This window comes from Hylobates moloch, unplaced genomic scaffold (genome assembly GCF_009828535.3).
Source record: "Hylobates moloch isolate HMO894 unplaced genomic scaffold, HMol_V3 SCAFFOLD_1, whole genome shotgun sequence".
Lineage (NCBI taxonomy): Eukaryota > Metazoa > Chordata > Mammalia > Primates > Hylobatidae > Hylobates > Hylobates moloch.
The window spans coordinates 69,085,366-69,112,322 of record NW_026652276.1 but is presented as its reverse complement, the minus strand read 5'-3'; the positions used below and the strand labels follow the sequence as shown (position 1 = coordinate 69,112,322).

Genomic DNA, 26,957 nt, shown 5'->3' with positions numbered 1-26,957 from the left:
GCTCTGTCCACCCTCACAAAGCTGTGATCTGTGATTCTGGCTCCAACACACCCTAAACCCAGACCCAGATCTTTACTCTCCTGAGGCCATACATGCAGCTAGAGACACCAGACCCATCAGAAGAGACTGACTGCCCAAAACACAGCAAACAGCAAAAGTATGCTTTCAAAGGGGAAGGCATTGCCAAAAAAAAAAAAAAAAAAAAAAGGCCTTAAGAGAAAAACCATTATGAAGGGAGGAATAAAACAAAAGTGTCACATATGCTTAAAGTATTAAGTAAAAATATTGCATTTTTAAAAATTTAGAGTAAAAAACATCAAGATTCTTTGACATCATGAGCCATGATGTCTCCCTGCTTGGCCTGTAATGCTGTGACTGTGGCAGAGGGGTGAGCATCCACTGTGCCCACTCACCTTGCTGCCCAGCTGAAATGTAAAAGGTGGCACCTTATGCCCCTGGGGCTTCTCACTCTCCCCAAGAGAGCCACTGTTATGTGCAGAATTCTTACATGCAGGGTTTTTTGCAGAATTAGAGGCCACTCCTCTGTCACTGTCTCCTTTCTGAGGTTTTTCCCTCGGTTTCCAGTTGCAGTGGCCACTTTGAACTCTGTCAATCTGTTTCTTCAAACCAGTAAGACTGCAAATTTCTTTTCTTTCTTATTTTTTTGAGACAAAGTCTTGCTCTTATCCCCCAGGCTGCAGTGCAATGGTGTGATCTTGGCTCACTGCAACCTCCGCCTCCCAGGTTCAAGCAATTCTCCTGCCTCAGCCTCCCGAGTAGCTGGGATTACAGGTGCCTGCCCCACCACCCCCGGCTAATTTTTTTTTTTTTTTTTTGAGACAGAGTTTGGCTCTTGTTGCCCAGGCTGGAGAGCAATGGCACAATCTCAGCTCACTGCAACCTCCACCTCCGGTGTTCAAGCAATTCTCTTGCCTCAGCCTCCCGAGTAGCTGGGATTATGGGCGTGCACCACCACGCCTGGCTAATTTTTTGTATTTTTAGTAGAGATGGGGTTTCACCATGGCCAGGCTGGTCTCGAACTCCTGACCTCAGGTGATCTGCCCGCCTCGGCCTCCCAAAGTGTTGGGATTACGGGCGTGAGCCACTACGCTCGGCCAAGACTGCAAATTTCTATTGAAGTTTTAGCCAATCTGTCTGGTATGGACTAAGGACTGCCTTCAAGTGAAAAGCCATTCCCTTCTTCCACCTACAACCTTCTCTGCAGTTCCTACCTACTTTTAGTCACTTTCAAGTGCCTTCAGGTAATTGTTTTTTAGATCTTGTCAAGAAGCGTGGCCCCACAGGAGTTAGTATACCATTTCTGAAGCAGAATCTCACAAGTTTTTTTTCTTCTTATGATATTGATTTAATTTGTCTTTGCAAAAATAAAATTGGGCTGCTTTATGGACAGAATCTTTACTTTAGGCTTTAATAGACAACTGTTCAGTGTTTTTATGCTAAGCCTCATTTTTAAATTAAACTTTTTATATTGAGGAAATTATAGATTTATGTATAATTGTAACAAGTAATAGAGGTAACATGTACCCTTTACCAAGTTTTCCCCAGTGGTAACATTTTGGAAAACTATTCACAACCAGGATATTGACATTGATACAGTGAAGACACAGAATATTTCCATCACCACAAGGATCTGTCATGTTGCATTTTTATAACCATGTCCACTTTCCTCCTGCCTCTATAGGCCTTCCTTAACTCCTGGCAACCACTAGTCTCATCTCAATTTCTATAATATTTCCATTTCAAGAATATTATAGGGCCAGGCATGGTGGCCTACACCTGTAGTCCGAGCACTTTGGGAGTCTGAGGTGGGAGGATTGTTGACATCAGAAGTTCAAGACCAGCCCAGGCAACATAGTGAGTGAGACCCTATCTCTACAAAAAAAATGAAATTAGCCAGGCATGGTGGTGCACATCTGTAGTTTCAGTTACTTGGGAGGCTGAGGCAGGAAGACTGCTTGAGCCCAGGAGTTCAAGGCTGAAGTGAGCCATGATCACACCGCCACACTCCAGCCTGGGCGATAGAATGACACCCTGTCTTAAAACAACAACAGCGAAAAGAATGTTACATAAATGAAATGATACAGCATGTAACCTTTTGGAATTGGTTTTTTTTTTTTCACTCAATATAATTCTCCTAATGCATTATCATATGTATCAGTAGTTTGTTCCTTTTCATTTCTGAGTAGTATTCCAAGGTATGGATGTATCATGGTTTGTTTAACCATTCATCTGTTGAGAGATATTTGAGGGTATTTTTTCCTTCAATTTTGAATATTAGGAATAAAGCTGCTATGAAAACTCATGTACAAGTTTTTGTGTGAACACAAGTTTGCAATTCCCTGTTTTTCTCTTAGGGCCATTTTTTTTTTTCTATTTTTTGCAATGGCTTCCCCTTTGAAAGCACACTTTTGCTGTTTGCTGTTTATTGGGCAGCCAGTCTCTTCTAATGGGTCTGGTGAGATTTATTGCAGGGAAATCTCTGTGACTAAGTCATATGGTAGTGTCATGCTTTGTTTCTTAGGAAGCTGTTAAAACGTTTTCCAGAGTAGCTGTCTCATTTTCTATGCCTATCAGCAATGTATAAATGATCCAGTTTCTCTACATCCTCACCAGCATTTGGCAGTGTTGCTATTTTTAATTTTAACCATTATGATAGGTGTGTAGTGATATCTCATTGTGGTTTTAATGTACATTTCCCTAATAGCTAATGATACCAAAGATCTTTTCATGTGCTTACCTACCATCTGTACATCTTGTTTTTGTTCATGTGTTGCACTTGTTCTGATTGGATTGTTTACTTTTTTTTTGTTTTGAGACAAGGTCTCACTCTGTCGCCTATCCTGGAATACAGTGGCATGATCTCAGCTCACTGCAACCTCTGCCTCCTAGGCTCAAGTGATCCTCTTACCTTGAAGCAGGAGATGCAAGAAGAAAAAAAACAAACTTTCCTCCTTTCCTTTGGTATGAGCAGTTTCCCCCTTGAATTCCTCCCCACTCTGTGTGATTGTACCCTGCTCTGCAAGCTTTAATGAGTTTATAGGTTCCTGTTTTCTGTAACTAGTGTCTATAAGTCTCTGTTTTTCACCTGAGTAGCACTGCAGAGGTCTGAGCTTGCTTGAGCAAGCTTAGACTGCAGCCATCTGGGTGCCATAGTGAAGGACACGAGATAAGATTGTGCAGGCATCTTGAGCAAGCCTAGATAACAGCCACCTGGCCTGCATGGCAAGAGTCACATGAAAGCCTGAGTTATGAGCCTATTGCTGTTTAATAAACTGCCTTTGTTCTGCTTCTATAAACCTGCTTTCGCACCACTGCATTTTGCACCACAGATCCATGTATAAAAGTCAAGCCATGTCTTTGTTTGGGGCTCAGCCTTTTGGATGTGAATCTGCTGAGCCAGTGCACCTAAATAGAATCCTCCTGTTCCACCCATTGGTTTCTCTGGTTCCTTGGTTCCTGCAACAACCTCAGCCTCCTAAGTAGCTGCGACTACAGGCACAGTCCACTGCACCCCAATAATTTTTATATTTGTTGTAGAGATGGGGTTTCACCATATTGCCTAGGCTGGTCTCGAACTCCTGGGCTCAGGTGAGCTACCTTCCTAGGCCTCTGAAAGTGCTGAGATTATAGGCATGAGCCACCATGCCCAGATGGATTGTTTACTTTGTCACTGTTGAGTTTTGAGAGCTCTTTATATTTTCTAGATACTAGTCCTTTCTCTGATATGCAATTTGCAAATACTTTCTTGCAAATTGTAGCTTGTCTTTTCAAACTTATAACAGGATCTTTAGCAGTGTGTAATGGTTTTAATTTTGATGAAGTACAATTTATCAATTTTTCTTGTATGAATTATGATTTGATGTCAAGTCTAAGAACTCTCTACCTAGCTTAGGTCCTGAAGATTTTCTCCTATGTTTATTTCTAAAAGTTTTATAGTTTTACATTTTACAGTCAAATTCATAATCCATTTGGAGGTCATTTTTGTATAAAGTATGAAAAGTAGGTTGAGGTTCATTTTTTTTTTTGCCTAGGGATGCACAATTCTCCAGCACTGCTTGTTGAAAACACTATCTTTCCTTTACTGAATTGCTTTCACAGCTTTGTCAAATATCAATTAGGTATATTTGTAGTGGTCTATTTCTGGGTTCTCAACAGAAATTCCATGGATGTACATGTCTATCCCTTCACCATACCACACTCTGATTCTGATTACTATAGCTATATGGTAAGTTTTAAAATTGGATAGACCAATTTCTCTCCATTTATTCTTTTTGTTTGTTTGTTTTTGAGATGGAATCTTGCTGTTTCTCTCAGGCTGGAGTGCAGTGGCCGTGATCTTGGTTTACTGCAACCTCTACCTCCCGGGTTCCAGCGATTCACCTGACTCAGCTTCCAAACAAGCTGGGATTACAGATGTGCCAGCACATCTGGCTAATTTTTTGTATTTTTAGTAGAGATAGGGTTTTACCATTTTGGCCAGGCTGGTCTTGAACTCCTGTCCTCAAGTGATCCACTCAACTCAGCTTCCCAAAGTGCTGGGCTTATAGGCTTGAGCCACCAGGCCCAGCCCCATTTATTCTTTTTAAAAATTGTTTTAGCTAGTCTACTTTCCTTCCTTCCTTCCTTCCTTCCTTCCTTCCTTCCTTCCTTCCTTCCTTCCCTCCTTCCTTCCTTCCTTCCTTCCCTCCCTCCCTCCTTCCTTCCTTCCTTTTTTTTTTTTTTTTTTTGATACAGTTTCCGTCTGTCACCCAGGCTGGAGTGCAGTGGTGTGATCTCGGCTCACTGCAACCCCTGCCTCCCAGGTTGAAGTGATTCTCCTGCCTCAGTCTCCTGAGTAGCTGGGACTACAGGCATGTGCCACCATGCCAGGCTAATTTTGTATTTTTAGTAGAGGCAGGGTTTCACTACGTTGCCCAGGCTGGTCGTGGCACCTGACCTTATGTGATCTACCTGACTCAGCCTCCCAAAGTGCTGGGATTACTGGCTTAAGCAACTGCACCTGGTCTGCTTTTTATTTTCTATACCTACAAAAACTTTGCTGGTATTTGGCTAGGAATTGTATTAAACTGCATATCAATTTGAGAACTGGTATCTTTAGTGTATTGGATCTCTAACCCAATAACACAGTATTTCTTTTCATTTGTTTATATATTTTTAAATTTCTCTCAACAATATTGTGTAGTTTTCAACATGTAAGTCCTGTACATGTTTTGTTAGATTTACACCTATTTCTTTTTTAAATAAAAAGAATTTAAAATTTACTATTGTAAATGATAATGTATTTTTTTAAATTTATTTATTTTTAGGAGTCAGGGTCTCATTATTTTGCCCAAGCTGGAGAGTGATGGTGTGATTATAGCTCACTGCAGCCTTCAACTCAGGTGATCCTGCCACCTCAGCCTCCCAATGTGCTGGGATTACAGGCATGAGCCACCACACCTGGCCGGTAATGTATTTTTAATTTCAAGGTCCATGTACTCATTGTTAATATATAGAAATACAATTGATTTTTTATATTAACTTGTTTCCTGCAATCTTGTTGTAAATATTCATTCTAGAAAGGTTTTGGGTTTTTTTTTTGTAGATTTCTTGAGACTTTATACATAAATAATCATGTCATCTGCAAATAGAAACAATTTTATTTCTTCCTTTTTGACCTGTATGGCTTTTATTTCTTTTTCTTGCCTTATTGCACTGGCTAGACTTCTAGTACTATATTAAATAGAAGTAATTAGAATGAAGAATGGAAACCTTGCCTTTTCTCAATTGTACAGAGTAGGATTCAGTCTTTTACCATTAGGTGAAATGCCAGCTGTGGGTTTTCTGTAGATGGTCTTTATCAAGTTAGAAAGTTTCTTTCTTTGAATATTGGTCTGCAGTTTGCTGGGTTTTGTATTGTCTTTTTCTGCTTTTGGCATTATAGAAATACTTATCAAATAAGTTGGGAGGTGTCTCTTCGTTTTCTATTTTCTGGAAGTGATTGTATAGAATTGGTGTTAATTCTCCTTTAATTTTTTGGTAGAATTTCTCTAAACTATCCAGGCCTGGTTATGACTTTTGGGGAAAACTTTAAAATTACATCTTCAATTTTATTAATAGTAATAGAACTATTCAAACTATTGATTTCATGTTTGGTGAGCTGTGGCAATTTGTGTTTTTTGATAAATTGGTCCACTTTATCTAAATTGCCAAATTTTTGTCTGTCAGGTTGTTAATAGTATTTCCTTATTTTCCTTGTGTTGTCTGCAGAGTCTGTAGTAATATCCTCTGCTTCACTCATGATATTGGCAATTGTGTATTCTCTTTTTTCTTTGTCAGTCTAAAAAGAGATTTGTCAATTTTATTGATCTTTTAGAAGACCCAGCTCTTCCTTTCATTGATTTCCTTTATTGGTTTCCTGTTTTAAATTTAATTGATTTATACTCGAATCATTATTCTTTTCTTCTGGATATTTTTGGTTTTGTTTGCCCTTATTTCTCAGAGTTCTTGAGTTGGGAGCTTTAATTACTGATTTGACACATTCTCTTTCCTAATATATGCATTTAGGTTATGATTTCCCTATCAACAGGGAGTGTCTGGCACATTTAATATGTTGTATTTTTATTTTCATTAAGTATTATGTATTTTCTAATTTCCTTTGGTACTTCCTTTTTAAGGATTATTTAGAAGTGTGTTGTTTAGTTTCCAAGTGTTGGAAGATTTTCCTCTTAGTTTTATGTTATTCATTTTTAGTTTGATTTCATCATGGTATGAGAACACATTCTGTGTGATGTACATTCTTTTAAATTTCTTAGGGATTGTCGCTCTGACCTATGATATGATGTATCTGCTTTTGTTTGCTGAGCACTTGAAAAGAGAGTGTATAATGCTGTTACTCAGTGAGGTATTCTATAAAAGTTACTTAGCTCTTATTGGTCGATGATGTTGAGTTCTTCCATATCTTTGTTTTCTGTCTACTTGTTTTATTACTTGTTGAGAGGAGTGTTGAAGTCTCCAACTATAATTATGGATGTATTTATTTCTCCTTTAAGTTCTATCAGTTTTTGTTTTCACATTTTGCAGCTCTATTCTTAGCCATATACATATTTAAGATGATCATATTTTGCTGGGCATGGTGGCTCATGTGGGTAATCTCAGCAATTTGGGAGGCCAAGGCAGGTGAATCACTTGGGCTCAGGAGTTCAAGACCAGCATAGGCAATATGGTAAAACCACATTTCTACACAAAATACAAAAATTGGTTGGGCATGATGGCACACACTTGTGGTCCCAGCTACTTGGGAGGCTGAGGTGGGAAGATCACTTGAGCCTGGAAGGTGGAGGTTGTAGTGAGTTGAGATCATGCTACTGAACTCCAGCCTGGGCGACAGAGTGAGACCTTGTCTAAACCAAAAAGATTTCTGTGTTTTATTGGTAGAGTGACTGATTTGCCATTATAAAATGTCTGTCTCTGTCTTTGTTAATTTTCTTTACTCTGAGTTCTGGTTTATCTGATACTGATATAGCACTCTTACTTTTTAAAATTAATGCTTGTATAATATCTTTTTCATCCAACATTATTATATATGAAATACATTTCTTATAGATGGTATATAGTTGGGTCATATTTTTTGAAAATCCACTCTGCAATCTCTGTCCTTTAGTTGGTATATTTAGACCATTTATATTAATGTAATTCTTAATATGCTAAAGATTAAGTCTGGCCAGGTGCAGTGGCTCACACCTGTAATCCCAGCACTTTGGGAAGCTGAGGCAGGAGGATTGCTTGGGCCTAGGAGTTTCAGATCAGCCTGGGCAACATAGTGAGACCCCATCTCTACAAAAAATAAAAATTAGCTGGATATGGGGGTGCACACCTGTGGTCCAGCTGCTTTGGATGCTGAGGTGGAAGGATTGCTTGAGCCCAGGAATTTGAGTCTGCAGTGAGCTGTGATCACACCACTGCACTCCAGTCTGGGCAACAGAGAGAGAGAGATGCTGTCTCAAAAATTTAATTAATTAATTAAAAATTAAGGGTTAAGTCTGCCATTTTACACTTGATCTAGCCAAATGGCTGAGAAACAATGTGTCTGTCATTTTATTATTTCATTTTCTGTTTTTCTCTTTTCTTTTTATTCATTTCTCTATTTATGTGACTTCCTGTGGGTTGCTTGAACATTTTTTAGAATTCCATTTTGATTTTTCTAATGTGTTTTTGAGTGTATCTCTTTGTGTAGCTTTTTAAGTGTTTGCTTTAGATATTACATTATGAATACATAACTTATCACAGTCTACTAGTGTTTTCACTTTACTAGTTCAAGTACAGTATAAAACCTTAAATCTTTACATCCCTTTGCCCTCCCCTGCTTGTAATATAATTGTCTTAAGTATATCCTTTGCATACATTTGGAACTACGTCAGCCATTGTTGTAAATTTTACTTCAATCATCAAACATAATTTACAAAACTTAAGAAAAGAAAAGGCATATTTATCCATAGTTTTCCTTAATATGTTATTTCTTCCTTTCTGATGTCTCAAAGTTTCCTCTTTTATCATTTCCTTTCTGTTTACAGAACTTTTTTTAGCCATTCTTTGAGAATAGGTCTGTTGACCACAAATTTTTCTAGTTTTTTTTTTTTAATCAGAGAATGTTTTGGTTTCTTCTTTATTTCTGAAAGATATAGTTTTGCTGGGTATAAAGTTCTGAGTCGACAGTTGTATTAGTCCGTTTTCATGCTACTGATAAAGATATACCTGACACTGGGCAATTTACAAAATAATGAGGTTTAATTGGACTTACAGTTCCACGTGGCTGGGGAAGCCTCACAATCATGGCGGAAGGCAAGGAGGAGCAAGTCACGTCTTACATGGATGGCAGCAGGCAAAGAGAGAAAGCTCGTGCAGGGGAATTCCTCTTTTTAAAACCATCCAGTCTTGTGAGACTTATTCACTCTCATGAGAACAGCAAGGGAAATATTTGCCCCCATGATTCAATTACTTCCCATCAGGTCCCTCCCACAACATGTGGGAATTCAAGATGATATGGTTTGGCTGTGTCCCCACCCAAACCATATCAACAGTTTTCTTTTTTAGCACTGAAAAAATATTGTGCCACTTCCTTCTGATCTCCATGCTTTCTGATAAGAAGTACACTACCATTTTAATTGTTTCCCTTATTGATAAGGTATTATTTTACTCTGGCTGCTTTCAAGATTTTTCTTTGTCTTTAGTTTAATTATTATATATCTTGGTATGGTTGGTTGGTTGGTTTGTTTGTTTTTTACAGACAGAGTCTCTTTATGTTGCCTAGGCTGGTCTCAAACTCCTGGGATCAAGTGATTTTCCTGCCTCAGCCTCCAAAAGTGCTGGGATTATGAGCATGAGCCACCATGCCTGATCCTTGGTATGTTTTTTTGAGTTTATCCTTTTTGGGGTTTGTTAAGCTTTTTTAAAAACATATTTAATTTTTTAAGTTTAATTTTGTCGTACCTTATTTTATTTTTTTAGAGACAGAGTCTCACATTTTGCCCAGGCTGGAATGCAATGGTACAATCGTAGTTCACTGTAGCCTCAAACTCTTGGGCTTAAGTGATCCTTCTGCCTCAGTTTCCCAAGTAACTGGGACTACAAGCATGTGCCATCATGCCGTTTTTTGACTTTTTGTGACTGGGCCTCACTATGTTGCCCAGGCTGGTCTTGAACTCCTGGCCTCAAGTGCTCCTCCTGCCTTGGCCTCCCAAAGCACTGGAATTATAGGCATGGGCCAAGATGCCCAGGCATGCCCAGCTTCTTAAGTCTATTAATTTATGTTCCTTGACAAATTTGGAAAGTTTTTAGCTATTATTTTGTTGAGTACTTTCTCAATTATCTTTTGCTTCTGCTTATAGGATTCTAATGATACTAACATTAGGTACTTTATTATAACCCACAGGTCCCTGTTTGACTTTCTTTCTTTTTTTTAGGCTATGTTCTCTCTGCTATTCAGATAGATTTCTATTGCATTATCTTCCAGTTCACTCCTTTCTGCTGTTAATTTCAGTTACCTTTTAATTTCAGTTACTGTATTTTTAAATTTTAAGATTTCAGTCTGGGTCATCGTCCTCCTCCTCCTTCTCCTTCTTCTTCTTCCTCTTCTTCGAGATGAGGTCTTTCTCTGTTGTCTAGGCTGGAGTGCAGTGGCATGATAGCTCACCACAGCCTCAACTACCCAGGCTGAAGCAATCCTCCCACCTCAGACTCCCCAGTAGCTGAGACCATAGGCATGCACTACTATACCCAGCTAATTTTTTGTTTATAGAGACAAGGTCTTTCTATGTTGCCCAAACTGGTCTTGAACTCCTGGGCTCAAGCAATCCTCCCACCTTGGCCTCCTCCAGTGCTGGGATTACAGGCATGAGCCACTGCACCTGGCCAACTGTTTTGTTTTTTGAGAGGGGGTCTTACTATGTTGCCCAGGCTGGTCTTGAACTCCTGGGCTCAAGCAGTTCTACCTCAGCCTCCCAAGTAGCTGGGACTTCAGGTGCATGCCACCATGTCTGGCTGAAACATTTTTCATCATGGCTGCTTTAAAATTTTGTGAAATAATGCTAATATCTCTCTCATTTTGGTGTTGGCATATATTGATTGTCTTTTTTCACTGGTTTGAGGTTGCTACGGACCAAACTGTGTTCCCAACAAATTTATATGTTGAAGCCTGAAGCCCCAGTGTGATAATGCTTGGGAGGTAGGGACTTTGGGGGGTCATAAGTGTGGAATTCTTATTATGGGACTGGCACTCATAAAAGAAGAGACATTAGATAGCTTGCTTCCTCTCTCCCTCTCTCCACCCTCACATGGTACCAAAGAAAGGCCATGTGAGGACACAGCAATCCAAGGAGAGGACCTTCACTAGACACTGACCCTGCTGGCACCCTGATCTTGGACTTCCAGTCTCCAGAATTGTGAGAAATAAATTCCTGTTATTTAACCTACCCAGTCTATGGTATTTTGTTATGGCAGCCTAAGCTAAGACAGAGATCTTTCCAGTTTTTGGCATGATGAGTACTTTTCCATTGGAACCTAGACATTTTGTATTATGTTCTGAGACTCTGGATTTTATCTAAACTTTTTGTTTTAGTTGGCTTTTTCTGACACTACTCTGGTAGGGGAGAAATGTGTGATGCTGCTGCTTCTTTACGACAGGTAGAGGTACAAGTCCACGTTCTCTACTGGGCCACCATTGAGATCTGAGGGGAGGAGGCTCTTTCTGCCTCAGTTCCCATGCAGTCTCCACTGACACTTGGTGGGAGTGACCTAATTACTGCTAGACAGTGGTCAGAGTTCTGACTCTTCACTAGACCCTCTGATACCACCCTGGCAGGAATGGCAAAGGGTGCCTCATTAGTGTTCGAAGGGGCTGGAAGTCCAGGCTCCCCATATGGTCTCCACTGACACCATGGAGAGTGGCAGGTCCCTGTTACTGGCCAGCAGAGATGAAGCTCTCAGCTATCTGCTTGTCCCTCTCTGACACCAACCCTTTGGGATTGGGTGTTGGGATACCTTGTTATGGTATCTGCTGAGTGGAAGTTTAGGCTTCTTGACTTTTGCTAATGGAGGTAGGGATGGTGCCACAATTGTTTTCCATGGTGTTTGGATGGAGTAGAGTGGGTATCGTCTAAAATTCTTGTCTTATTTGGCTACATCTTTCTTAGTCTTTTGGCTGGAGAGAATAGACTTTCAATGGGGCTCTTTTGTTCTGGAATCACTGACAATATGGGTTGCTGGCTTCCTCCACTTCAAGTCTGGGATCATGAGGCAAAAAGGAAATCAAAGGAAGTCCCCCGTGTGTGGGTTCTCAGGTTTCAGTGTACCTTGCTAGTCTGCTTTCTTCTATCTTTTGGAGTCTCCTTATGTTTGTATCCAGGTATATATAGTATCCAGGGTTTTTAGTCATAATTAGTAGGAGAAATAGGAAAAAAAAATGTCTATTCTATCTTCTCAGAAGTGAAAGTCCCCACAAATACTTTTTTTGTACAAGTACTTTTTAAAAAAATAATAACTGCCTGATTTTTCAAGACTTAGCTCAAATTTTACCTTTGCTAGTTTCTTCCTAATCAAAATGTCAGACAAACATTAATTTTAGTTTAGATCTTTCAGTTCCAAGGGTAATGTGGGGTCCCACCAAAGTCTGAGTTGACGTTTGGTTACCCTAGGCTGTAGGATTAGGTGATTGAATTGGTTCACACTCAATTATAAGCAACAGAAACCCACTCAAGCTGGCTTAAACAGAAAAGGGGAATTCATTACAAGATAGAAGCCAGGGGCAGGAAGGTAGAAATAAGTTTAAAGACTGGAGGGGCTCTGTCAGAAGACAGATTATAAGGAGGGAAAAACATGGTGGCAAAGAAAAATAATCAACATTTATGAAAATGGCATCAGACAACAAGGCCTAGAATAAAGAAGAGTTCAGACAAAAGTCCCAGGTGATCCTATCTGTACATCTACAAGGTACTGCAGGGAAAACTTCATAGAGCTGAATTCTCTGGTTTTGGTTTCCTAGCTTTGAAATGGATGAGTAAATAGCCGTAGAAATCATCTCTGGATCCATGGAAGCTATTGAAGATGAAACTATAGATTTTTTAATCTCTAGGCAGAATTTAATATTCTGGTCTTAGCAGCTGATCAACACCACATGGCTCTAGATTTGCTGACTATCCAATAAGGATGCTTAAAGATTATTTTTGATCAAAAGGGGGGATGTTTAGGAGAATTATGCAAAACTTAGAAATAAAGCAACGATATGATTCTATGAAATTTTTTTTGATTGTGTGAATTTTTAGTGTCACGCCAAAGCTTTGACTTGAGCCTCACCTAACTCTCTAGGGAAATGGACTTTGTTTACAGAATTGATTAGATACTAGACATTCTATAATTGTGTAAAATAGATAAGATGTGATGACTTTCTTTTCTGTTAATAGAGAAGGTAATTCTGAAGAAGATGGTTTCATGTTCCTGTGGGACATTAACCAGTTGTGTACACAACTTAGCCAACTATAAGAATTATGTTTCAGCCGGGCACGGTGGCTCACGCTTGTAATCCTAGCACTTTGGGAGGCCAAGGCGGGCGGATCACGAGGTCAGGAGATCGAGACCACGGTGAAACCCTGTCTCTACTAAAAAATACAAAAAATTAGCCATGCATGGTGGCGGGCACCTGTAGTCCCAGCTACTCGGAGAGGCTGAGGCATGAGAATGGCGTGAACCCGGGAGGCAGAGCTTGCAGTGAGCCGAGATTGTGCCACTGCACTCCAGCCTGGGCAACAGAGCAAGACTCCGTCTCAAAAAAAAAAAAAAAAAAAAGAATTATGTTTCTAAATTTCTGAAAATTATATTTGACATCAGGAGACAGAAACACACAGTGGTGTATAGGCCAGTCATGTTATGGGTGGAGAAGCAGGTGAAGATCCATGAACTCCTGGAGCTGCTATAAATCCAAATCCCATTACCCACATGGCCGAGACCTGTTACAGCCTAATATTTGATTCTGGGTTTGCACGAGTCTCTTTGTTGTTCCCCATGTATCTTTTACTTGAGTTATCTTGGGTAGATCTCTGTTGTATCTGTAACCTGAACTGTCTCCTAGACAACACCAGTTTGTGATCCTAGGTAAGGTATTTTTTTTTTGAAGAGTTCACTCTTCAAAACATTATTTCTTCAATAATGTAATGTTTTAATGGGTACACAGTGCTTTCACTTGGCATCAATTATGAGTTGTTTTCTAAACAATTCAGTATTACACCATCTGGGATGCCTGCTTATCTCTCCATTCCTTTGGGGTGACTCTGCCAACAGGGGACATGTTCCATTCTATTCCAGTTTGTGTTGCTATACATATCCGTGCAGCAATACAGAAAGTGGTTTCACTAGCTCATACAGCATTACCGTGTTTGTCATGAAACTCAGGTGTATGCTTCTGGTGGCTCTGCCTTGCTGTAGTTCGCTGGGTGCTTCAAACTTGGAGATGACTTAGTGCCTTTTTCAGCAAGGGAAACACTGTGAAGGTGAAGCTAGAACTGTGGAAATGCAGCTGCTGCTTTGGTGAAAATTTGCATCAGGTCCCTCGGGAAGGTTTCTAAGTCCACTAGATCAGTAACTTTCACTGGTCAAATGTCAGGATTTCAGCTTTTTTTCTTATTATTTTATCTTCTGGGAGTCCCCAAAGTTAACTGTGGGAAGAGTTAATCGAATTGTTTGTAAAGGTTTTCCCCATGCTTCAGACATAAAACATGCAGAATATTGTGGGCTGATACTTTCTCTAGCAATCCTTCTGGAATTGCATGGGCCCAACCCATAGAGTTCATTAAACAAAAGAAACACTGACCGAAACCTGAAAGTGTATTACTCTCCTTTGTCTTTCCTTAGGCTTTTAGAAAAACAGTGGCACCACACCACATCCAGGACCTGGAATAGTTGGAATGGCAGCCCCTCAAAATATATGTCCATGTCTTAATGCCGAGCCGCTGTGAATGTGGCCTTATTTGGAGAAGGGGTTTTTGCAGATTAATTAAATTAAGGACCCTGAGATGAGATCATCCTGTATTACCAAGGTGGGCCCCAAATCCGATGACAGATGTCCTTATAAGAGACACAGGAGGAGAAGACACACAGAGGAGAAGGCCCTGTGAATACAGAGGCAGAAACTGGAGTAAGCAGCCACCAGTCAAGGCATGTGGTCAGCCACAGAAGCTGGAAAAGGAAAGGAGTGGAATCTCTCCTAGAGCCTGTGGAGGGAGCACAGCCTTGCCAACACCTCGACTTCAGATTTCTGTTTCCCAGAACTCTAAGAGAATAAGTTGCTGTTGTTTAAGCCACTAAGTTGACAGGAATTTGCTATGGCAGCCCTAGAAAACTCATACCACTGCCAGGCTTCCGGTCTCTCACCTGAGAAAGAGATGTCCAAACAGAAACAGCATGGAAGGGAATGCTAGAGATGCTGTCATAACACTGGTGACAAACTAGACGAGAGCTTTCAAACCCTCACTCTGAAAGACAATAACTAGAACAGCTAGGCCTTACCAGTTTCCAACTAGGATTCATGACTGATGGAACCAGGTTTCACAGTTCCTAATTTTTCCAAGTTTTGAGTAGTTTTTTGTTTGTTTGTTTGTTTTTTTCTGAGACAGAGTCTCGCTCTGTCGCCCAGGCTGGAGTGCAGTGGCGCGATCTCAGCTCACTGTGAGCTCCGCCTCCCGGGTTCACACCATTCTCCTGCCTCAGCCTCCCAAGTAGCTGGGACTACAGGTGCCCGGCTAATTTTTTTGTATTTTTTTTAGTTGAGACGGGTTTTCACTGTGTTAGCCAGGATGGTCTCCATCTCCTGACCACATGATCTGCCCGCCTTGACCTCCCAAAGTGCTGGGATTACAGGCGTGAGCCACCGCGCCTGGCCTTGAGTAGTTCTTAATGCTGTCTTAAGCAGCCCAGCCTCCTCGCTGGCCATTGTGTCTTTTCTGCTTCCTCATAAGTTGGCTCACAGCAGGCTTTGGTCTGCCCTAAAACCAGGGCATAGTTTTACCCTTAATCTTACCATTTACCAGCATTATCTCTTGGTATTAGAAGAGATTAATGAAGCCAAGAGAAGGAAAATGACTGGCTTAGTTCACGTCATGCAAGTGTGTTTCTGAATCAGCAGTCCCTATGTCATCAGGTGTCCAATCTTTGGTGACTGGAAGTAGGGGAGCAGTATCACATGCTGTCAAACGCAGTGCTTAAGCTGCCAGGGATGGGTATTCAGATACTGTCCCGCTCAGTACAATGGTAAAGAATGTAGACTCCACTTGAGCTAGAAAAGTATCTCTGCCACTTACCACATGTTTTATGAACTTGGGCAAGTTAATCTCTCTGTGTCTCAGTGTACTTATTCCTAAGTAATAATCCAAGGCTACCTCACAAATTGGCATTAGGATAAAATGAGTACATCTCTGCCGGGCGCGGTGGCTCACGCCTGTAATCCCAGCACTTTGGGAGGCTGAGGCGGGCGGATCACGAGGTCAGGAGATCGAGACCATCCTGGCTAACACGGTGAAACCCCGTCTCTACTAAAAATACAAAAAATTAGCTGGGTGTGGTGGCACATGCCTGTACTCTCAGCTACTCAGGAGGCTGAGGCAGGAGAATAACTTGAACCCAGGAGGCAGAGGTTGCAGTGAGTCAAGATCGTGCCACTGCACTCCAGTCTGGGTGACAGAGCAAGACTTTGTCTCAAAAAAAAAAAAAAATTGCAATCTTTACACAATATTAAAACAAAAAGGAGCTGTGAACTATGATTTATTTATATGTTATTAATAATTCTATCATATTTCCAACAGTAATCTCTTCTCCTCTCTGGAAAGCTGGGAGTGGCTGGCATGAGAATGTGGTTCTCCTCTTTGTTCTCCACACCTTTAACCTGACCCCATGAAACCTCATGTAATCTGCAAGGTGTGGTGGCTCATGCCCAGGATGACAGGCACGAGCCACCACTTGGGAGGCCAAGGTAGGTGGAGTGCTTGAGCCTAGGAGTTGGAGACCAGCCTGGACAACATGGTGAAATCCCATCTCTACAAAAAAGATGAAAATAAGCCGGGTGTGGTGGCACATGCTTGTAGTCCTTGCTACTCGGGAGGCTGAGGCAGGAGAATCACTTGAACCCAGGAGGTGGAGGTTGCAGTGAGCCAAGATTGCACCAGTGCACTCTAGCCTGGGTGACAGAGCTAGAACCTGCCTCGAGGGAAAAAAAAGAAAAAAGGCCGGGCATGGTGGCTCACACCTGTAATCCCAGCACTTTGGGATGCTGAGGTGGGTGGATCGCCTGAGGTCAGGAGTTCAAGACAAGCCTGGCCAACATGATGAAACCCTGTCTCTACTAAAAATAAAAAAATTAGCTGGGCGTGGTGGCAGGTGCCTGTAATCCCAGCTACTTGGAAGGCTGAGGCAGGAGAATCGCTTGAACCTGGGAGGCAGAGGTTGCAGTGAGCCAAGATTGCACCACTGCACTCCAGCCTGGGCAACAAGAGCGAAACACCATCTCAAAAAAAAAAAAGAAAGAAAAAGAAAAAGAAAAGAAAAAAAAAGAAACCTCAGGAATCAAGATTCCTGGTAGGCTTTTATTAAAAAAAAAAAAAGTGATAAAATATACAAAACAGAACAGACTGGGCATGGTGGCTCACGCCTGTACTCCCAGCACTTTGGGAGGCTGAGGTGGGTGGATCACTTGAGGTTAGGAGTTTGAGATAAGCCTGAGGTGGGTGGATCACTTGAGGTTAGGAGTTTGAGACAAGCCTGGCCAACACAATGAAACCGGTCTCTACTGAAAAAGCAAAAATTAGCAGGGTGTGGTTGTGCAAGCCTGTAATCCCAGCTACTCCAGAGGTTGAGGCAGGAGAATTGCTTGAACCTAGGAGGTGGAGGTTGCAGTGAGCAGAGATCCCACCACTGCATTCCAGCCTGGGCAACAGAGTGAGACTCCATCTCAAAAAAAAACCCCCAAAAAACAAAAAACAAAAAAAACCTCACAGAACATATAACTTACCATTTTAACCATTCTTATTAAACACTTCTTTTTACTTTTTAATTTTTTAATTTTTATGGGTACATAGTAGATGTTAACCATTCTAAAGTATACAATTCAGACCAGGCATGGTGGCTCATGCCTGTAATCCCAGCGCTTTGGGAGGCCGAGGTGGGTGGATCAGGTCAGGAGTTCGAGACTAAGACCAATATGGTGAAACCCTGTCTCTATTAAAAATACAAAAATTCACCAGGTGCGGTAGCGCACACCTGTAATCTCAGCTACTTGGGAGGCTGAAGCAGGAGAATTGCTTGAACCTGGGAGGTGGAGGTTGCAGTGAGCTGAGATTGTGCCACTGCACTCCAGCTTTGGCGAGACAGCAAGACTCTGTCTTGAGAAAAAAAAAATTAAATTAAAGTGTACAATTCAGTGACATTAAGTACATTCACAGTGTTGTGCAACCATACCACCATCTATTTCCAGAACTTTTTCATCATCTCAAACAGAAACTTTGTATCCATTAAGCAATAATTTCCCATTCACTTTCTACCCAGTCCCAGGTAACAGGTATTCTACTTTCTGTTTCTATGATTTTTTTTTTTTTTTTTTTTTTGAGACAGTCTTGCTCTGTCACCCGGGCTGGAGTGCAGTGGTGTGATCTCAGCTCACTAAAATCTCCACTTCCTGGATTCAAGCAGTTCTCATACCTCAGCCTCTGGAGTAGCTGGAACTATAGGCATGCACCACCATGCCCGACTAATTTTTTCATATTTTTAGTAGAGACAGAGTTTCACCATGTTGGCCAGGCTGATCTCAAACTCCTGATGTTAGATACAGCTAAGTTCCTCTTCAAACAGTTTGCCAAGTTCCCCCATTCTTTATTCTCTAAATTCCAAGTACCCCCCGACCCCTGGCTTTTGCTGGGCATTAACCTGTCTAAATATGCCTAGATATGATAAGCCCCAGTCCACATTCCTTTCTTTATGTGGGAATAGGTTAGCTTTCTAGTCCCCCAGAAGTGACCACTTCCTCCTCTCCCTCTCTCCTCTATCACATGCCTATCTTATCCAAGAAAGTTTGAATATTTCGCCAATCAGGACTAGTTTAGACTGTGCGGTCCAACCCCAGCCAATGGGGGAAAGACACAGAGGTAGAATCTGCATTAGGAATAAAAATCCCTACTCTCCTTTGTTCTGTGTGCTCTTGTGATCGTGACTGATGCAGGCAGCACCCTTCTGCCAAAGTAAATTTGCCTTGCTGAGAAATCCTTTGTCTCAGTGCTGGTTCTTCTTTGCGGCACCTGACCTCAAGTAATCCACCCACCTCAGCCTCCCAAAGTGCCAGGATTACAGGCGTGAGCCACTGTGCCCGGCCTGTTTCTATGAATTTGCCTATTCCAAGTACCTCGTATGAGTGAAATAAGGCAATATTTATCCTTCTGTGCTTGGCTTATTTCACTCAGCATAATATTTTTTTTATCCTCGTTCAAAGGATCAAAATTTTATTTTATTTTATTTTTAGACGGGGTCTCACTCTGTCTCCAAGGTTGGAGTTGGAGAGTAGTGGTGCTATCTCAGCTCATTGCAACCTCTGCCTCCTGGGTTCAAGTAGTTCTCTTGCCTTAGCCTCCTGAGTAGCTGGGATTACAGGTGCCTGCCACCACGCCCAGCTAATTTTTTGTATTTTTAGTAGAGATGGGGTTTCACCATGTTGGCCAGGCTGGTCTCGAACTCTTGACCTCAGGTGATCCACCCACCTCAGCCTCCCAAAGTGTTGGGATTACAGGCGTGAGCCACCTGGGCTGGCCCTATGTTTAACTTTTGAGGCCTGCTGGGGGACTAGTTTTGAATTCTAGGTTGATAGGACAATGTGCAGATTAGCCTCTTCCCTGGGACCCCCTACCAATATCTTGCATTGGTTTACTTCAGAAATTGAACCACCTACAAATGAGCCCTAAGTCTCCTTTTAGTTAATAAAGTTCTTCTCTCTGCAGCAATTCTCTTTCCAAAGAGTTGCTTAAAAGGAACAGATCTGAAGAAGACATAGATGATTTATTCACTATATCACAGCTGGGACAATTTAGAATAAGTTGCCTATGCGATGAACAGAGACATTTAACACCTTTTATGGGTGTTTCCAGATAAAAAAAAGATCAAATTAAAAACAATGAAAAATTCTTACATAAAAACAGACAAAAACTTTGCCAAATGGAAAAAAGAAATTATGGAAAGGTGAACAAGTGACAGGGAAATTGTGGATGGTAAGAAGTAAGCCGAGTTAGGTTTTGGCTGTAATTCAGCTTCCATAGTGTTGGAACTGACTGATTCAGTAATCAAAGCTTGACTTTCCCTTGTGCAAAGTGTTTAATGATGTTTTAACACTAGCAGTTAATATATTTCACAATAGAAAATGTTCATCCACGGAAAAACAAGTATTTCTTCTTGCCAAAAAATGGTCAGATTTGCATTCATTTTTCCATATTCCTTTTTCTAATCAGGTGTCAGATGTCAGCAAACTGATCTACTTAAAACAGTGTTGACATACAATGAAAAACAAACATACCAATGTGGCTTGGAAAGCCAGCATTTGTGAACCAAACAGCCAGGGTGATAATGGGCTGGGCCCTCCAACAGAGCAGCTTTTGACAATTGAAGCCTAACTTTAGGCCTTTTAGCTATACTGCCTTTATGCATCCTGAAAGCAGGCACTGGAGAGGTAAATCTGTAATTAGGGGTTATTTAAAACAGAGATTTGTGACCTGACAGACTGCAAACTATCTATATCCACAAACACAGTGAAATTGCTCCAGCCCTTTGTCTCCAGGGGTATCTGGTCTATTGAAGGTCTCTGGTTTACAGGGGCGCTTGGGTTCATGTTATACCACCTGAGAGATTGGTGCGTGGGACTGACAGCAGCACATGAAACATTAGCATTGTTTCGAAATCTCATCTAAAAATGATACATGCTATTAGTGGTTGCATTCTTTGTCCGAAAACCAATCATTCTGAGTTGACGTTTGACTTTAACTTACCTCAGTGCTCTGAACCTCACAGTCAAGTTTCAAACTTAATAATAGGAAACGGAATTCTTTGTGCAAGGTGAATAAAAGGTATAGAGAAACACAGAATTCTTAAGGTTTGTAGTAGCCCAGGGAATTCAAAGCTCTTTAACAAGAGATTGATATTTTAGAATATTTTGAAGGTTTAAAATTCCAGGGCTGGGGACGGTGGCTCATGCTTATAATCCCAGCACTTTGAGGGGCCAGGGCAGGCGGATTGCTTGAGCCCAGGAGTTGCAGACCAGTCTGAGCAACATGACGAAACCCCCATCTCTACAAAAAATAGAAAAATTAGCCAGATGTGGTGGCCTACATCTGTGGTCCCAGCTACTTGGGAGGCTGATGTAGATGGATTGCTGGAGCCCAGGAAGTTGAGGCTGCAGTGAGCCATGGCATGAGCACTGCACTCCAGCCTGAGTAAGAGTGAGACCCTGTCTCAAAAAAGAAAAAATGTAAAAATAAAATAAAATTCCACCACAACTACTTTAGTTGGAAAAAATAGCTAATGCATGCTGGGCTTAATACTTAGGTGATGGGTTGCTAGGTGCAGCAAACCACCCATGGCACAGATTTCCCTATGTAACAAACCTGCACATCACATCCTGCACATTTACCCTGGAACTTAAAAAATAATTAAATTAAATTATACAAATAAAACTTATAAATATAATAAGTATTTACTGAGTACCTGTTGTATTAACAGCCCTCATATCAAGTACTGTCTGTGTAAGTATGTACTTACAAAATGTCATTTCCTTTTACCTTTTGCTGTGGCCTGTGCCATCATCTTTCCCTGGACACTGATTTTCCATGCTTATTCATTTTGTGTTTTTCATTTAAAATAAAAATATTTACCAGTGTGTGATTAATACAGTGACTTAAAACCTTTATGAGGCACCTAAAATTACAAGACAAGCTTGCATTCCTATTTATAGGACCCTGTAAAGGAACTGTATATTTAACACAATAAATATATTGATATTGATTGGCAGAACAAACTCTCCAAAACTTAAACATTTTAAAATTATTAAATGTTTCAGATAAAAACAAAAAGCAAAAAAAAAAAAGCACAGAAAGTAAACATGTAAAAGACACTCATGTACTAATCACTGGCATTTGCCACATTTAACAATTTGCCATATTTGCTTCTCGTGGTTTTTATTTTTCAAGAAAGCACTGTTAAAGCACTGACCTTAGACAAATTAAATTTAGCAGTTTAATGGAGCAAAGAATGATTTGCAAATCGGGGATCCCCTGAACCAGAGTAGGTTCAGAGAGCCTCCAGAGCAGCTGCATGGTAGAAAAAGGTTTATGGACAGAAAAAGAAAAGTGAGGTACAGAAAACAGAAGTGAATTACACAAACAGCTGGATTGGTTATAGCTCAGGGTTTGCCTTATTTGAACACGGCTTGAACAGTTGGTCACCCTTGACTGGCCAAAACGTGGTGGCTGGTACAAGAGTAAGTTAGTCTGTTTATACACCCAGTTGGGTTACAGTTCATTATGTATGGAGAAGCCTTTAGGCTGAACTTAAAATATGTAAGGAGGCGGCTTTAGGCTCAACTTAATTTAACAGCATTAATGATAGCTGGGTGCAGTGGTGTACACCCATAGTCCCAGCTACGTGGGAGGTTGAAGTGGGAGGATCACTTGAGGCCAGGAGTTGGAGGCTGTAATGTGCTATGATCACACCACTGCACTCCAGCCTGGGCAACATAGCAAGACCCAGCCTTTAAAAAAAAAAAAAAAGAAAAGAAAAGAAGAAAGCATTAATAATAGAATCAAAGGCCCCATGCTTGCCTCTTTCCTCTGTCTTTTCCACCTTAAGTTAACTTCTGTCTTATTCTGCTTGTCTAGGTTTTTATACTCTCACAACTTAGGTATGTTTTGTGTTTCTAAAATTTGCATAAAGGGTACACTTTACAGACATTTTTAGTCTTTGCTTTTTCATTGAACACTGTTAAGATTTCTCTACAATGATGCCAGTAAGCTATGCCATTCATTTGAACTACTGTTCAGATTCCATTGTACAAATACACCACTGTTCATGTATCCATTTCCCTTCTGAGGGGCATGTTGACTGCACTATTTTACTATGATACATATTGCTAATATGAATGAACCATCCATCCCTAAAGTCCAATTAGCTCTAACTTTTAGAATAATAATATATCTTAAATCTGACTTCATCTGACCCCACAGCTATCCCAGTGCAAGCCATCATTTTCTTCTCCAGGAGCCCATAGGTCTCCCAGCTTTCACTCTTGGCTCTCCTTCAGTTTACGACCTACACAGTTCATGGGGTTGGATTGGGTCTTTCTTTTTCTCAGAATCCTTCAATGACTTCCCATCATATCTGGAATAAATCCAAAGTTCTTCCCATGGCCAAGAAGGTCCCACGTGATCTGGGCTCTCTCCCTCTTTGCCTGGCTTTCTGTAGTGTGCCTTGCTGCGCACAGCCTTACAGCCTTTGGGCCAGCTGTGTACTGTGCCTGAAACCAGCACTTTCCTCGTCTTCCTGTAGCTTCCTTCCTGACTTTGTTCATGTTCCTCCTCAGGTGTCACCTTCTCAGATAAGCTTTTCTGTTTCTCTTATTTACATTTGTACCTCTTTCATTTTCTATCCCCTTGTCCTGTCTCTAGCTTTCACCTTGCTTTTATTTTTCTTCGCAGAAGTTAGCACACCTGAAACTATTTTTTTGTTGTTGTTTACTTCTGCTTTCCTACTAGAATGTAAACTCCTTGAATCACAAATTTCTTAATAGTATGTAGAATGATGAATCATTTTCAGAAGGTTTTCAATGGACTCTGTTCAGATCCATCAGAGGAATCACTATCTATGGCAGCTATAGACTTATGAAATGTATTTCTTTTTTTTTTTTTTTTGAGACGGAGTCTCGCTCTGTCTCCCAGGCTGGAGTGCAGTGGTGCAATCTCAGCTCTCTGTGAGCTCTGCCTTCTGGGTTCATGCCATTCTCCTGCCTCAGCCTCCCGAATAGCTGGGACTACAGGTGCCCGCCACCACACCCTGCTAATTTTTCGTATTTTTAGTGCAGACAAGGTTTCACCATATTAGCCAGGATGCCCATGTCCTCAGGCATTATTTACTTGCTCCATCTCCTGACCTCGTGATCTGTCCATCTCAGCCTCCCAAAGTGTTGGGATTACAGGCGTGAGCCACCATGCCCAGCCATGAAATGTATTTCTTAAATAATAATACTTTAAAGTCAAAATTACTCCCTGGTCCACGGACTGCAGAATGGATGCTGTGTTACCAGGCATGAAAACATTCATCAATCTCCATTAGAGCTCTTGGGTGAATAGGGGCACTGTCAATGAGCAGTAATATTTTGAAAAGAATCTTTTCTTCCGAGAAGGTCTCAAGAGTGGGCTTAAAATATTCAGCAAACTACGCTGTAAACAGATGTGCTCTCACTTGTTGTTCTGTTTATAGAACACAGGCAGAGTACATGTCGCATAATTCTTAAGGAATTAAGAATTTGGAATGGTAAATGATCAATGGCTTCAATTTAAGGTTACCAGCTGCATTCATCCCTAATAAGAGAGTCAGCTTGCCCTTTGAAGCTTTAAAGCCAGACATTGACTTCTCTCTAGCTATAAAAGTCCTGTATGGCATCTTTTTCCAACAGAAAGCTGTTTTGTTTACTTTGAATATCTTTTGTTTAGTGTAGCCACCTTCATCAATTATCTTAGCTAGGTCTTCTGAATTATTTGCTACTTCACCTTGTACTTTTATGTAATAGAGATGGCTTTTTCTCTTAAACCTTGTGAATCGACCTCTGCTAGCTTTCAACTTTTCTTCTGCAGTTTCCTCACCTCTCTCAGCCTTCACAGAGTTTGAATAGAGTTAGGTAGGGCTTTACTGTAGATTAGGTTTTAGCTTAAGGGAATGTTGTGGCTGGTTTGATCTTCTGTCCAGACCACTTAAGCTTTCTCCATATCAGCAATAAAGCTGTTTTGCTTTCTTATCGTTCGTGTGTTCACTGGAGGAGCACTTTTAATTTCCTTCAGAACTTTTCCTTTGCATTCACAACTTGGCTGTTTGGCACAAGAGGTCTAGCTTTCTTCTTATCTCGGCTTTCAACATGCCTTCCTTACTAAGTGTAATCATTTCTAGCTTTTGATTTAAAGTGAGAGATACGTGACCCTTCTTTTCATTTCAATACTTAGAGACCACTGTAGCGTTATTAACTGGCCTAATTTCAATATTGTTCTATCTCAGTGAATAGGGGGGCATGAGGAGAGATAGAGAGACAGGATGGTTGGTCAGTGGAGCAATCAGAACACATACAACATTCATTGATGAAGTCTGCCATCTTATATGGGTACAATTTGTGACTCCCCAAAATTATTACAACAGTAATAGCAAAGATCACTGATTGCAGATCACCATTATGGATATAAAAATAATGAAAAAGGGGAAATATTGCAAGAATTACCAAAATGTTACACAGAGACACTAAATGAGCATGCACTTTTGGAAAAATGGCACTGATAGGCTTGCTATACTTAGGGTTGCCACAAACCTTTAATTTCAAGCATAGTGCAATAAAATGAGGTACGCCGCTATTCTCAAATTGCTCTGCAAAGTTAAAAATTTACACTACTAACATCATTGTGGGAGTTTCTCATATTCTTAACAATATCTGGTCTTATCAGGCGCTTTATTTTTATTTATTTATTTTTTTTGAGACAGAGTCTCGCTCTGTCACCCAGGCTGGAGTGCAGTGGCATGATCTTGGCTCACTGCAAGCTCCGCCTCCCGGGTTCACGCCATTCTCCTGCCTCAGCCTCCCAAGTAGCTGGGACTACAGGCGCCTGCCACCACGCCCGGCTAATTTTTTTGTATTTTTAGTAGAGACGGGGGTTTCACCGTGGTCTCGATCTCCTGACCTCGTGATCCACCCGCCTCGGCCTCCCAAAGTGCTGGGATTACAAGCGTGAGCCACCGCGCCCGGCCTTATCAGGCGCTTTAAATTTTGCCAGTCTGAGTGAAATTGTATCTCCTGTGTCAGAGGCATTTGAACTAGAGCAACTCCATCTTGAATAGGAGCTGGGCAAAATAAGCCTTGAGACCTGCTGGGCTGCATTCCCAGGAGGTTAAGGCATTCTATGTTACAGGAAGAGGTAGGAGGTCAGCACACGACACAGGTCATAAAGACCTTGCTGATAAAACAGGCTGCACTAAAGAAGCCAGCCAAAACCAAGATGGCGAGGAGAGTGACCTCTGGTTGTCTTCACTGCTACACTCCCACCAGCGCCGTGACAGTTTACAAATGCCATGGCAACATCAGGAAGCTACCCTACACGGCCTAAAAAGGGGAGGCATGAATAATCCACCCCTTGTTTAGCATACAATCAAGAAATAACCATAAAAATGGGCAACCGGCAGCCCTCAGGCTGCTCTAAGGTGTAGCCATTCTTTTATTCCTTTACTTTCTTAATAAACTTGCTTTTCCACTTTACGGACTTGCCCTGAATTCTTTCTTGCGCAAGATCCAAGAACCCTCTTGGGGTCTAGATCGGGACCCCTTTCCAGTGACACTTGTTTTAATTTGCATTTTCCTGATTACTAAAAAGACGAATAGACCAGAGATCCTATCTTTAAAAAACACACACACCGAATTATTTTCTTGTGCCTCCAGGAAGACTAAAAATTTCCCTATCAGAACCTTTCACAGGCAAAGTGACTTAAATCTTCCCCTGCTTCATGGATCTAGTAATTCCAAATTTTCATATATTTAGCTTTAGTGGCACAAAATTATATTCCCAAATGTTTATTCATTCAACAAATACTTACTGAGGGCCCTATAATTCTGTAATTTCACCACCCACCGATAGCCTCTCCTCCTGGCACTCACCTTCTAGACCTTGAGCTCTTTGTCCCTTGCACAGTGGCAGAGTGATCACTGGGTAGGTATATTTAAGAAAGGCTGGAAGACTCCTTCCAATCCATTGTCCTCCGGCATTATTTACTTGCTCAGTTTTTGTATTCACTACATCCAGAGAGGAACACAGTATGTCCATGCACTCTCTTACTGCAAAGGAATTAATTATTCCCCAGAGAAAAGTTTTGAAATGAGGGGGAAATGCGAATGTTTTCATTTCAAGCGCTTGTTTTAAATGTTGAGTATAATTAGTGTCTTATAAATAAACTAAATTTACTTTCTCTTCCAGAAGCAAGTTTTTTGCTCTTCACACACACAAAAAGCCTCACTTTATTTCATTTTTTCGTTGTAATACCAAGTTTGGTTAAAAGGACAATGAAAAGTATTTCTCGTTCGCACTGACTCAGGGTAGTTCTCAATTCCGAAGACAGAAAAGATCATCAAGCCACAATTGTTCAATCTT

The 26,957-nt window shown here is 41.0% G+C and overlaps 1 pseudogene; it reads right to left on the bottom strand.

The window, feature by feature from the left end:
- Positions 1 to 13,771: 13,771 nt before the first annotated feature.
- On the bottom strand, positions 13,772 to 21,397 carry LOC116810096 (cytochrome c oxidase subunit 7B, mitochondrial-like; annotated as a pseudogene).
- Positions 21,398 to 26,957: the final 5,560 nt, after the last annotated feature.